The 9,936-nt window shown below is 43.9% G+C and overlaps 1 long non-coding RNA gene across 1 annotated transcript; it reads right to left on the reverse strand.

The window, feature by feature from the left end:
* Positions 1–694: 694 nt before the first annotated feature.
* LOC142854950 (uncharacterized) lies at positions 695–9,867 on the reverse strand. The gene is made up of 2 exons (XR_012911390.1): positions 9,732–9,867; positions 695–5,015 (listed from the first exon to the last, which is right to left on the reverse strand). It is a non-coding gene; the product is annotated as an uncharacterized LOC142854950 (long non-coding RNA).
* Positions 9,868–9,936: the final 69 nt, after the last annotated feature.

Consider the following 9,936-nt stretch of genomic DNA (forward strand, 5'->3'; position numbering starts at 1 on the left):
GGAGAAAAGAGGAAGCCATACACCCACCCCGAGGGTGAGGGCGAGTACTGGAATCCACACAGAAACCTCAGAAATGGAAACGGAAGTGTGAGAAACCTAAATTATGGTGATGGCTGCACAAAAGAATATACTTACTAATTGCAGGCTTATGTATCCGAAAGGAGAAATATTTAAATTAAACTTTAGTGAATTTCTAAAATCATGGCAGAAAATATTCCGAGCTATTAACAATAATTACTTCCAGAAGATGTAATTATAGAGAATTTGAATTTCTCTATTTTACATCTTTCACTTCTTTAAACTCTTTTTTATAATGAATGTATAATAATTTCAGTGGCTATCATTTTCTATCACTTCTTTACCCTATGGAAATGTAAGACAAGCAATAGAAGATTTGAGAACAGGACCTGTAATGGAGCAGCCTGTGCCCTCTTTCTACCCTCTGCTTCCTAGGAAACACATGGAATGACTAGAACTCTGGAAGCCACCTGGGGGCAAAAGACAATTCCAGTAACAGAAACAGCACACAGTAAAGGAGACAGCATCCTCTACACACGTGACCAGGAGGTGCCTTTTCCTAGGTTTCTATTACAGGGGAGAATGAATTTTAAATGTATTTAAACCAAAGGAAATTGGGGCTCTTACTTGCAAATAAACTAGTCCTAATTTTAAAAAAAATCTTTAAAATCAGCAGTAAAAGTTTCTAAACAATTTATCTTAGAATACAGACAAGACATAAAAAAAGAAAAACCTTTAGGGAGGATGGGGAGATGGCTGAGTGGTTAAGAGCGCATGTTGCAGAAGACACAGGTTCAGTTTCCAGCACCCACATGAGTTACCATCTGTAACTCCAGTTCCAGGTTATCTGATCCTCTTCTTACCTCCGTCAGTACCAGGTAAGCACATGATACATATGCATGCCATCAAAACATTCATACACTTAAAACAAGTAAATACACACTTTTAAAAAGACATTTAGCCAGAAAGAGATACACAGATGGTCAATCAACTTATACAATTATGTTCAACACCGCTGAGCATTAGGGAAATGCAAATTAAAACCAAATGAATTACCACTTTAAATATATCAAGAGGCGTAGAATAAAAATAGAATACCAGATGCCAGCAAGGGCTGGGAGGAGTAGATTATGCATACACTGGTGGTGAGAATATAAAATGGTTTGGATGCTCTAGAAACATCATGTCAGTTTGTTTAGAGACCAGACACTCATCTACACAATTACACAGTACATGTTTAGTCTAAGAGAGTAAAGACCTAGTGTCTCACAAAAATTGTACATGGATATTTAGAGTAGGTTTGTTGTGAATATTAAAAACTGGAAGCAAACTCTATATTCTTCACTGCTTAAAATTTTAAGCAAACTATAGCCCGTCTTTGCTGGTTAGTGTTTGTCAACTCATCACAAGCTAGCATCATTTAGAAAGAAGGAACCACAACTGAGAAAATGCCCCCATCATCTTGGCCTGTGGCAAGCCTGTTGGACAATTTCTTGATTATTGGTTGATGGGAAGAGCCTAGTCTACTGTAGTTGGTGCCATCCCTGGGAAGGTGGCCTTAGGATAAGCAATCAAACTGAACAAGTCAGGGATAGCAAGCTAGTAAGAAATGTCCCTCTATGGTCTCTGCTTCAGTTCCTGCCTTGAGTTCCTGCCCTGACTTCTCTTGATGGTGGACTACCGAAACCTTGGAGGCAAAAAAACAAAACAAAAAAAAAACAAAAAAAACAAAACAAAAACAAACCTTCCTCCCTTTTTGGTCATGATCTTTACCACAGTTTCTTTTGGTCATTATCATTACTACAGCAAGAGAAAACCAACTAAGCTAGGAGTTGGTGCCATGATTATGTGGTATTATTGTGAAAGACATGAGCATGTTGTTCTGGGAGGATTATGAAAGGACTTGGAATTCTGGGTTAGAAAAACTCTTGAGTTTCCAGAGTTTAATATACTACTGTGGGGCTTGAGAGATTATGCTGATAGAAGTACCAGCAAGGGTGGTCTGATGACTGAGAGGAAGCAGAGACGTAGCAAGGGTCCCGGGACAAGCTACACACTTCAAAGGCATGTCCACTGTGACCTAATTCCAGCTAGGTCACCTCATAGAGTTTTCATCTTCCAAACTAACATCAAGAATTAGGGACCAAGCCTTCAACCCTTGAGAATGTGGAAGTGTTTTCTAAACAAACCAAAAGAAACTGCTTCTGTTAAATCCCCTCTGCACATACTCCAGGCCTAATGACTAGACAGAACTGTGGCATGAGCACAGGGAAGGCTGCATCACACTGGGGACCTTCAGGATGGAGTCACTCTCTACACTTCTCACGTCACAGCCACGACCGGTCTGGTGGAGACCGGGCTGGAAAAGAAGCCTGCACTGTGTAGCAGAAGCAGAGTGAAACCTCATGCTTGGATTCCTGAATAGAGGTTAAGGATTAAATAACCATGTAACTATTTCTCAGTTATATGAATAGCCCCAAAATGCAGATGGCTTAGATGGTTAGATATCTACCATGCAAAAATTAGGGATTCCCAGAACTAACGGGGGGAAAAAAAACAAAAAACAAAAAAAGTAGGGTTTGGCAATATGTATCTATGACATCAGTGTTCACAGGAGTGGAAAGGGGACAGGCTGAGACAGGCTGAGACAGACTGAGACAGGTTAACACAGGCTCACACAGGCTGACACAGGCTGACACAGGCTGAGACAGGCTGAGACAGACTGAGACAGGTTAACACAGGCTGACACAGGCTAACACAGGATCACACAGGCTCACACAGGCTGAGACAGGCTAACACAGGCTGAGACAGGCTGAGACAGGCTGACACAGGCTCACACAGGCTGACACAGGCTCACACAGGCTGACACAGGCTCACACAGGCTGATACAGGCTGAGACAGGCTAACACAGGCTGAGACAGGCTGAGACAGGCTAACACAGGCTGAGACAGGCTGAGACAGGCTGACACAGGCTCACACAGGCTCACACAGGCTGACACAGGCTCACACAGGCTGACACAGGCTGAGACAGGCTCACACAGGCTCACACAGGCTGACACAGGCTCACACAGGCTGACTCAGGCTGAGACAGGCTGACACAGGCTCACACAGGCTGACTCAGGCTGAGACAGGCTGAGACAGGCTGACACAGGCTGAGACAGGCTAGCACAGGCTGAGACAGGCTGAGACAGGCTGAGACAGGCTCACACAGGCTCACACAGGCTGAGACAGGCTGAGACAGGCTGAGACAGGCTGAGACAGGCTGACACAGGCTCACACAGGCTGACACAGGCTCACACAGGCTGACACAGGCTGACACAGGCTGACACAGGCTGACAGAGGCTGAGACAGGCTGAGACAGGCTGAGACAGGCTGAGACAGGCTGAGACAGGCTGAGACAGGCTGAGACAGGCTGACACAGGCTGACACAGGCTGAGACAGGCTGAGACAGGCTGACACAGGCTGACACAGGCTGACACAGGCTGACACAGGCTGACACAGGCTGACAGAGGCTGAGACAGGCTGAGACAGGCTAACACAGGCTGACTCAGGCTGAGACAGGCTAACACAGGCTCTCACAGGCTGAGACAGGCAGCTCCTCAGAGCTTGTTATCCAGTCAGACTAGCAAAATGTTAATCACTGGGTTCAGTGGCAGACACATCACAAAAGTTGAGGCAAAATTGATTGAGGAAGACACTCAGGGTCAATCTCTGTCTTCCACGCACAGACACACCCGCAAAAGTACACACACACACACTTAAAATATAACCAAAAATGCAAGACTGAAGGAAGGCCGCTTAAATTCCTGTCCAGAGACAGATCAGAAGCAGCTCCATACAAAGAGAAGCATAAAAACACTGATTTGACTTAATAAGCAAAGAGCACTCGAAGTCCTTTATGAGCAATATTCTCAGTGCAGAAGTATTTCCCATATATTTAAACTCTTTCCTGATTTACACACCAGCAAATTATGTGGGCACATGCTCACATGTGTGACCTTTCCTCCTAGTGTGGCTCTATCAATTTCCAGCAACTTCCAGTCTAGACTGCAGAGGAGTGCAGTAGAATTCCTTCATCGTACACTTTCTAGTTCCCCGGATGAAGCACCACAGATACGAGCAGGGTTTTGCCGTGCTGTGTGACGGCTTCAACTGCAGAAGAACAGCAAAGCAATTACAGCTGGACGTTTGGGTTGGAAGCCAGTTCCTAGCAAGAATGAGAAAACACGACCTTTCTTTTCTTTTTTTCTTTCTGCAAGCTCCTGTGGCAAACAATCACATTTCTCTTTTCTTCTAATTCTCACCAGAATCAACATGCTTACTGAGAGCGTGTTTTCCCTGTGAATGGACAAGGAAGACTCAAGTGAGGCTAACTCCAATGGGAAGGAACTCTGAGTAGTTGATGGCTGGCCAACAAGCAGGAACTCGGCATCGCTCGCAGCTCATCTGCTCTCAACGCCCAGAGAACAGTGGGAGCCTGCAATGCACGGCGGCCCATGATTGCTTTTAGATGCGTTTTTCTATAATCAGAAACAGAGTTGGCATGTTAGCCAAAAGCTGACGTCACTGTCTTTCGAGACTGCCTTTCACATTCGTTTGAAACTAAACATTTTAGGGTAAACCAATGTTTGCGCTGGATGTAATAGTAAGGTGTGCACTGTTTAGAATTATACATTCCATCCATTTTATAGTGCTATGTGCGTCACTTTTCCTATCCCTCTGTCCAAAATAGGACAAAAATTTCAGAGTTCATTTGAGTTCATGTCCGAGGGGGAAGATCTGTCATGGTGAGGAAGACACAGAACCTGGTACAGCTTGGTTCGTGATGGCAGAGATGTGTAGCTGCTGATTTTTTTTTCAACAAGAAAGCAGAGAGATTGGGCTGAAAGCAGTGCTGGGCTGTAATCCACGAACAACATCCCTTCCAGAAATCCACTTCTTTAGGCTAGGTTCAATCTTCTAAAGATTCAAGAATCTCCTCCAAAGGATACCATCACCTGGTGGTCAAGTTCAAACACATGAGCCATTTTGGGTTATTTTACATTCGAACTGTGACAATTTACCCAAGACACCATGGGCTCATGGCTATCACAAATGCAAAATTCATGCAGTCCAACTTCAAAAGGCCCTATTGTGGGGAAACTCTATTCAAAAGTCCAGAGTCTTTTCTGAGAGTCAAGTCAATCTCTTAACCGTGAACCTTCATTAAACAAAAAACAACGTGTGTGTGTGTGTGTGTGTGTGTGTGTGTGTGTGTATCCAACATGCAGTGACCTGGAGTAAATATTCCCATTCCAAAAGAAAATATGGAAAAATTAAAGATTGAGCTGAAGTATAACCTAAACCCCACAGGACAAACCCTGTGTCCATATCTATCACCTAAGACTCACGGCGGCACCATGTGGGCTCCAACAGTCTTGGGTAGTCCTGCCTATCTTAGTTTGGTTTCTATCCCTATGATAAAGACAACAACCAAAAGCAACTTGGATAGGAAAGGGTTTCCTTGGCTTACACAACCTAATAATCACAGTCCACCCTGAAGTCAGAGCAGGAACTCTAGGCAGGAATTATACAGGGCCCATCACAAAGTGTGGCTGGGCTGCATCTCAAGCCAACAGCAGAGCTTGACATTGTTAGCCACACTGCGCTGGTTTTGTAGGCATGCAGAATACAGGAGTCCCACGGTCCTGAATGCTACTCACAAGTCCCACAGAGCCACACAGTTAGACAATGTGTGGCAGGGTCATACTTCCTGGAGGGAGGTTCTAAGAAAGACTGTGTAAATCTGTGACAATGAAGTTGAACTTACAATAGAGACCCCAAGAATACTGGCGATGCCAAGAACATTAGAGGGCCTTCTGCCAGGGCCTGAGTTGTTAGTGTTCCTGTGCTGTGGCAGAAAAGCTGAAGGGCTTGTCCTGCTTAGATTTTATTTTTTACCAGTTTGCTATGAGGCTGGGTCATCTGAGAAGGGAGAACTTCAATTGAGAAAATCACTCCTCTAGATTGGCCAATAGGAAGTGTGCGGGGAATTTTCTTTATTAATGATTGCTGTGGGAGAATTGCCGCAATCCTCAAGAGTCTCCGTTCTTCCTTGAAACCTAATGGGTACGGTTTTGGCTTTTGGTTTTTTTGTTTTGCTTTGTTTTTGCTTTTTCTGTCTGCCTTTGTATTGTCATTCTGCCCTTCCACAGTCACCATAGTTACGCACTAAGGTCATAGCAGGCTTCTGGGCCTCACCTGTCTAAACTCTCCCACATTCCTCCCACAATGCAATTCGTTGTTTTGTTTTTTTCATGACAGGAACTCACTATATAGTTTTAGATGACCTGGAGCTCGCTATTGTATTTCAGGCTTGCCTCAGCTCAGAGATCCACCTGCCTCTGCCTCCCAAGGGCTGGGATTAAAGGTGTGTCCTGATCCACAAAGAAGTTTCAAAGCCCTGTGCTTTACAAGGTCAAGGTTACCACAGCAATTTCTCAGAAGGAATTTACTCTATTCAACACTTCCATCATTGTTGTAACCAAATACTTAACAAGGGAGATTCTATCATAGTGGGGACATGATAGAGGACTAGTTTACGTTTTGGGGGTGGCAGGGGAGCAGGAACATGGAATCAATATGTTACATGGTATCAACCAAGGAGCAGAGTGCTCAGGCTGGAAGTTAAGACTCCGCTATTATCTATCAGGCCCACTTCCCAGTACCACTTACTCCAGCTAACCCCAACCTCCCAAAGTTTCCATTGCCTACCAAAGAAAAGCTATCTGCTAGGGACCAAGTGTTCGAAGTATTTTTCTTGCATACATATGTGCACCAAATGCATGCTTAGTGACCATGGAGTTCAGAATAGGACATCGGATCCCCTGGAACTAGAGTTACAGATGGTTGTGAGCTTCCATATGGAAGCTGGGAGTCAAACCTAAGTCCTATGGAAGAGCAGCTAGTGTTCTCAACCACAACCATCTCTCCAGGCCCAATACATATTGAAAACAAAGCAACATGGGGCTGGAGAGATGGCTCAGCGGTTAAGAACACTGACTGTTCTTCCAGAGGTCCTGAGTTCAATTCCCAGCAATTACATGGTGGCTCACAACCATCTGTAATGAGATCTGGTACCCTCTTCTGGGGTCCAGGTATGCACACAGGCAGAACACTGTATACATAATTAATAAGTAAATCTTTTTTTTTTTTAAAAAAAAGGAAACAAAGCAACAAAGCAACATTAACAACAACAAGACCTACTATTCACCTGATGCAAATCTCTGGGCAGCTGTTTTATCTAGATCAAAGCCCAGAGGTCATTTGAAAATTAAACAACAAAACTTGAATTTCCTTCTTAGGCCCAGCATTTAAAATCCAAAACAGATCACTGAAAACAAGCAGGGCTTGGAATTGTGAAATCTCTTTAAATGCAGGTTTCATCATGGCTTCACCACAGACTTCACACTGCTTTCCAATTGCTTTTGCCTTTGCTAACCTAGGTTTGGATAGGAGACAATACTCAACTTTTAAATAAGAACTGAGCTACAAAAGCAATAGACAGTATTAAATAGTCGGGCATTTAATTTGAATGTGCATTACCATAGAACCACGTGTTCTTCAGACATCAGGATGAGCCTCAAGAAGTAGCTTCTTCACGTTATTTTATTTCTTTCAGAAGTTGAACAGGTTCTTGACTCCTTTGTGCAAGTTACATAGGCACCTCCAGGGATTGTACTCTGCTTACTAAGTTTTCCACTGTAATGTTGTAATGCATACAGATACTGGGTCGTCCATTCAAGCAGCTGTAGGCTACTGCCACAGACTATACCACTTGTGATACATAGGAACTTACTGGCTCCTGATCCTTGAAGCTGGGAAAGCCTAGACCAAAGGACGGGCCTCTGGGGAGGCCTTCTTACTGCATCATCCTCTGCAGAAAACAGGACAAAGGAACGGAGAGAAGGAACAAAAGGGAGACAGAGGGAGAGGAGAGATTCCCCCAAAGCACAGTTTTACGATGAGCCCACTTTCGCATGAGTCATGGATAAAGTGCAGTTCCTGTAGGCAGCCACCATTCCTCGTTCCCATGCCTCAATGCTGTCACATTGGATTATTTTCAATACCTGTTTGTTTTTTCAGAGAAACATTCAAGTGTAGCCCACAGTGACCTGTTTGAAAAGGACACTCCTTTCCCTTTAATGGAATGTTTAAGCTTACTAAATCTTCCACCCCAGTGACCTTTGCAGCTGCTGCAGTACTAGTACGCTGAGAACATTATTTTTTCTCATTTCTTATTGATTCTTTGAGAATTTCCTACAAAGCATTTGGATCATATTCATCCTTTCCCCAGCTTCTCCAGACGCACCTCCCCTTCCACAGCTACCCAACTTTGTGCCCCTCCTCCTCTTTTTTTTTATTTAAAGAAACCCCATCAAGTACAGTTTGTAAGGCCCATGTACTCTTGGATGTGTGGCCTTCTCTGTATGGAAGTTCACACACTAGAGGCCACAATCTTAGAGGAAACTGCCCCCCCCCTTCTTCCAGCAGTTATCAAATAATAACTTCTCAAAATGGGACTTTGTGCCCCTTTCGCTTCTCAACGCAAAACTCTTGCCTGGCCTGAGCCTGCTAAGGTCTTGCATCATCCTTTGGTCTCTTCATGCATGTCCAACCCCACACAGGCATTTTCACCACATGACAACATACACACACAGAACATATTGCAAATATTTTCTTAAAACTATTGAAATGCCATACAAAATGAGTTACAAGGAACCCAGGAATTAGCCCACGTGTTGGACTTTCCTCTGTTTCCTTCTGAAGTACTTTTTGTTTGTCTCAAGACAGGCTTTCTCTGTGTAATAGCCCTAGTTGTCCTGGAACTAGTTCTTGTAGATCAGGCTGGCCTCGAACTCACAGAGATCCACCTGCCTCTGCCTCCCAAGTGCTGGGATTAAAGGTGTGCGCCCCTACCTGACCTGAAATACTTATTTTGATCTCATATTATAATTTGCATCAAGGGAATTAATATAACACTGACAAAACCTAAACCTATCTTTCTTGCTTTTGTCCCTTTTAGTGAAGTCAATTTAGAAAACAATCCACAATTTCATGCTTTGTCCTTTAATTGCCCAGTATGGCCTTTCACTCTAATGGGTAAACATTTTCAATCTTAACCTTCTTGAAATTATTTTAGCTTATGCTAGAGAACGCTGTACTTTGTTTTCACTAGTGTTCAAGAAAATTATCTCCAAATACAAACCAAATTACACTAAAAATCACAAAACAGGTATACAAACTTATCAACTGACCTAACGCGTGATGCTTAAGAAATAGGCGTTGGTGCTGGCAGGCCAGTGGACAAACGACAGCTGTGGTCAGGAGTACTAGTGTCTGTTTAGTAGAGCAAGTGTGTATCGCTGACAGTAAGACATGCCCGTGAGCATCCCTGTCTAAACTTGCAGTTTGTAAATACCTGTCCATCAGTGCAGAGAAGGCTGGTGCTGCTCGTGGAGATATGGAGATGTCCGCAGACATGTGGATATTATTTAATTCAGGATCTACCATTATGCAAGTAGTATTTAAGGGCTGTTCTCTTAAAACTGCTTAAGGTAGGCTTTTTTTTTTTAAGTTTTTGTGCGCGTGCACACGCTCCAAGCTATCTGGCGGTCAGAGTCAATCCTTCACAAGCCGGTTAGTGTTGCAGTAAAAGAAGCCCACACGCATACCTCAAGTTTTAAAAACCCAGGGCTGACAGGTAGATAGTTGGTTAACGGGAACAGGGACGAAAACTTTCCTTACGATCAGTAAAAACCTGATCTCCTAGGCAAGAGTTAAGACTTGAGAAGCCAGGCAGAAAACGGCGAACCGCCCCCGACCAACTCAGCATCCTCATTGGGCCTCGTCCTGTGACGTCATATCGCCGGCGTCCTG

Source organism: Microtus pennsylvanicus, chromosome 7 (assembly GCF_037038515.1).
Source record: "Microtus pennsylvanicus isolate mMicPen1 chromosome 7, mMicPen1.hap1, whole genome shotgun sequence".
Taxonomy (NCBI): domain Eukaryota; kingdom Metazoa; phylum Chordata; class Mammalia; order Rodentia; family Cricetidae; genus Microtus; species Microtus pennsylvanicus.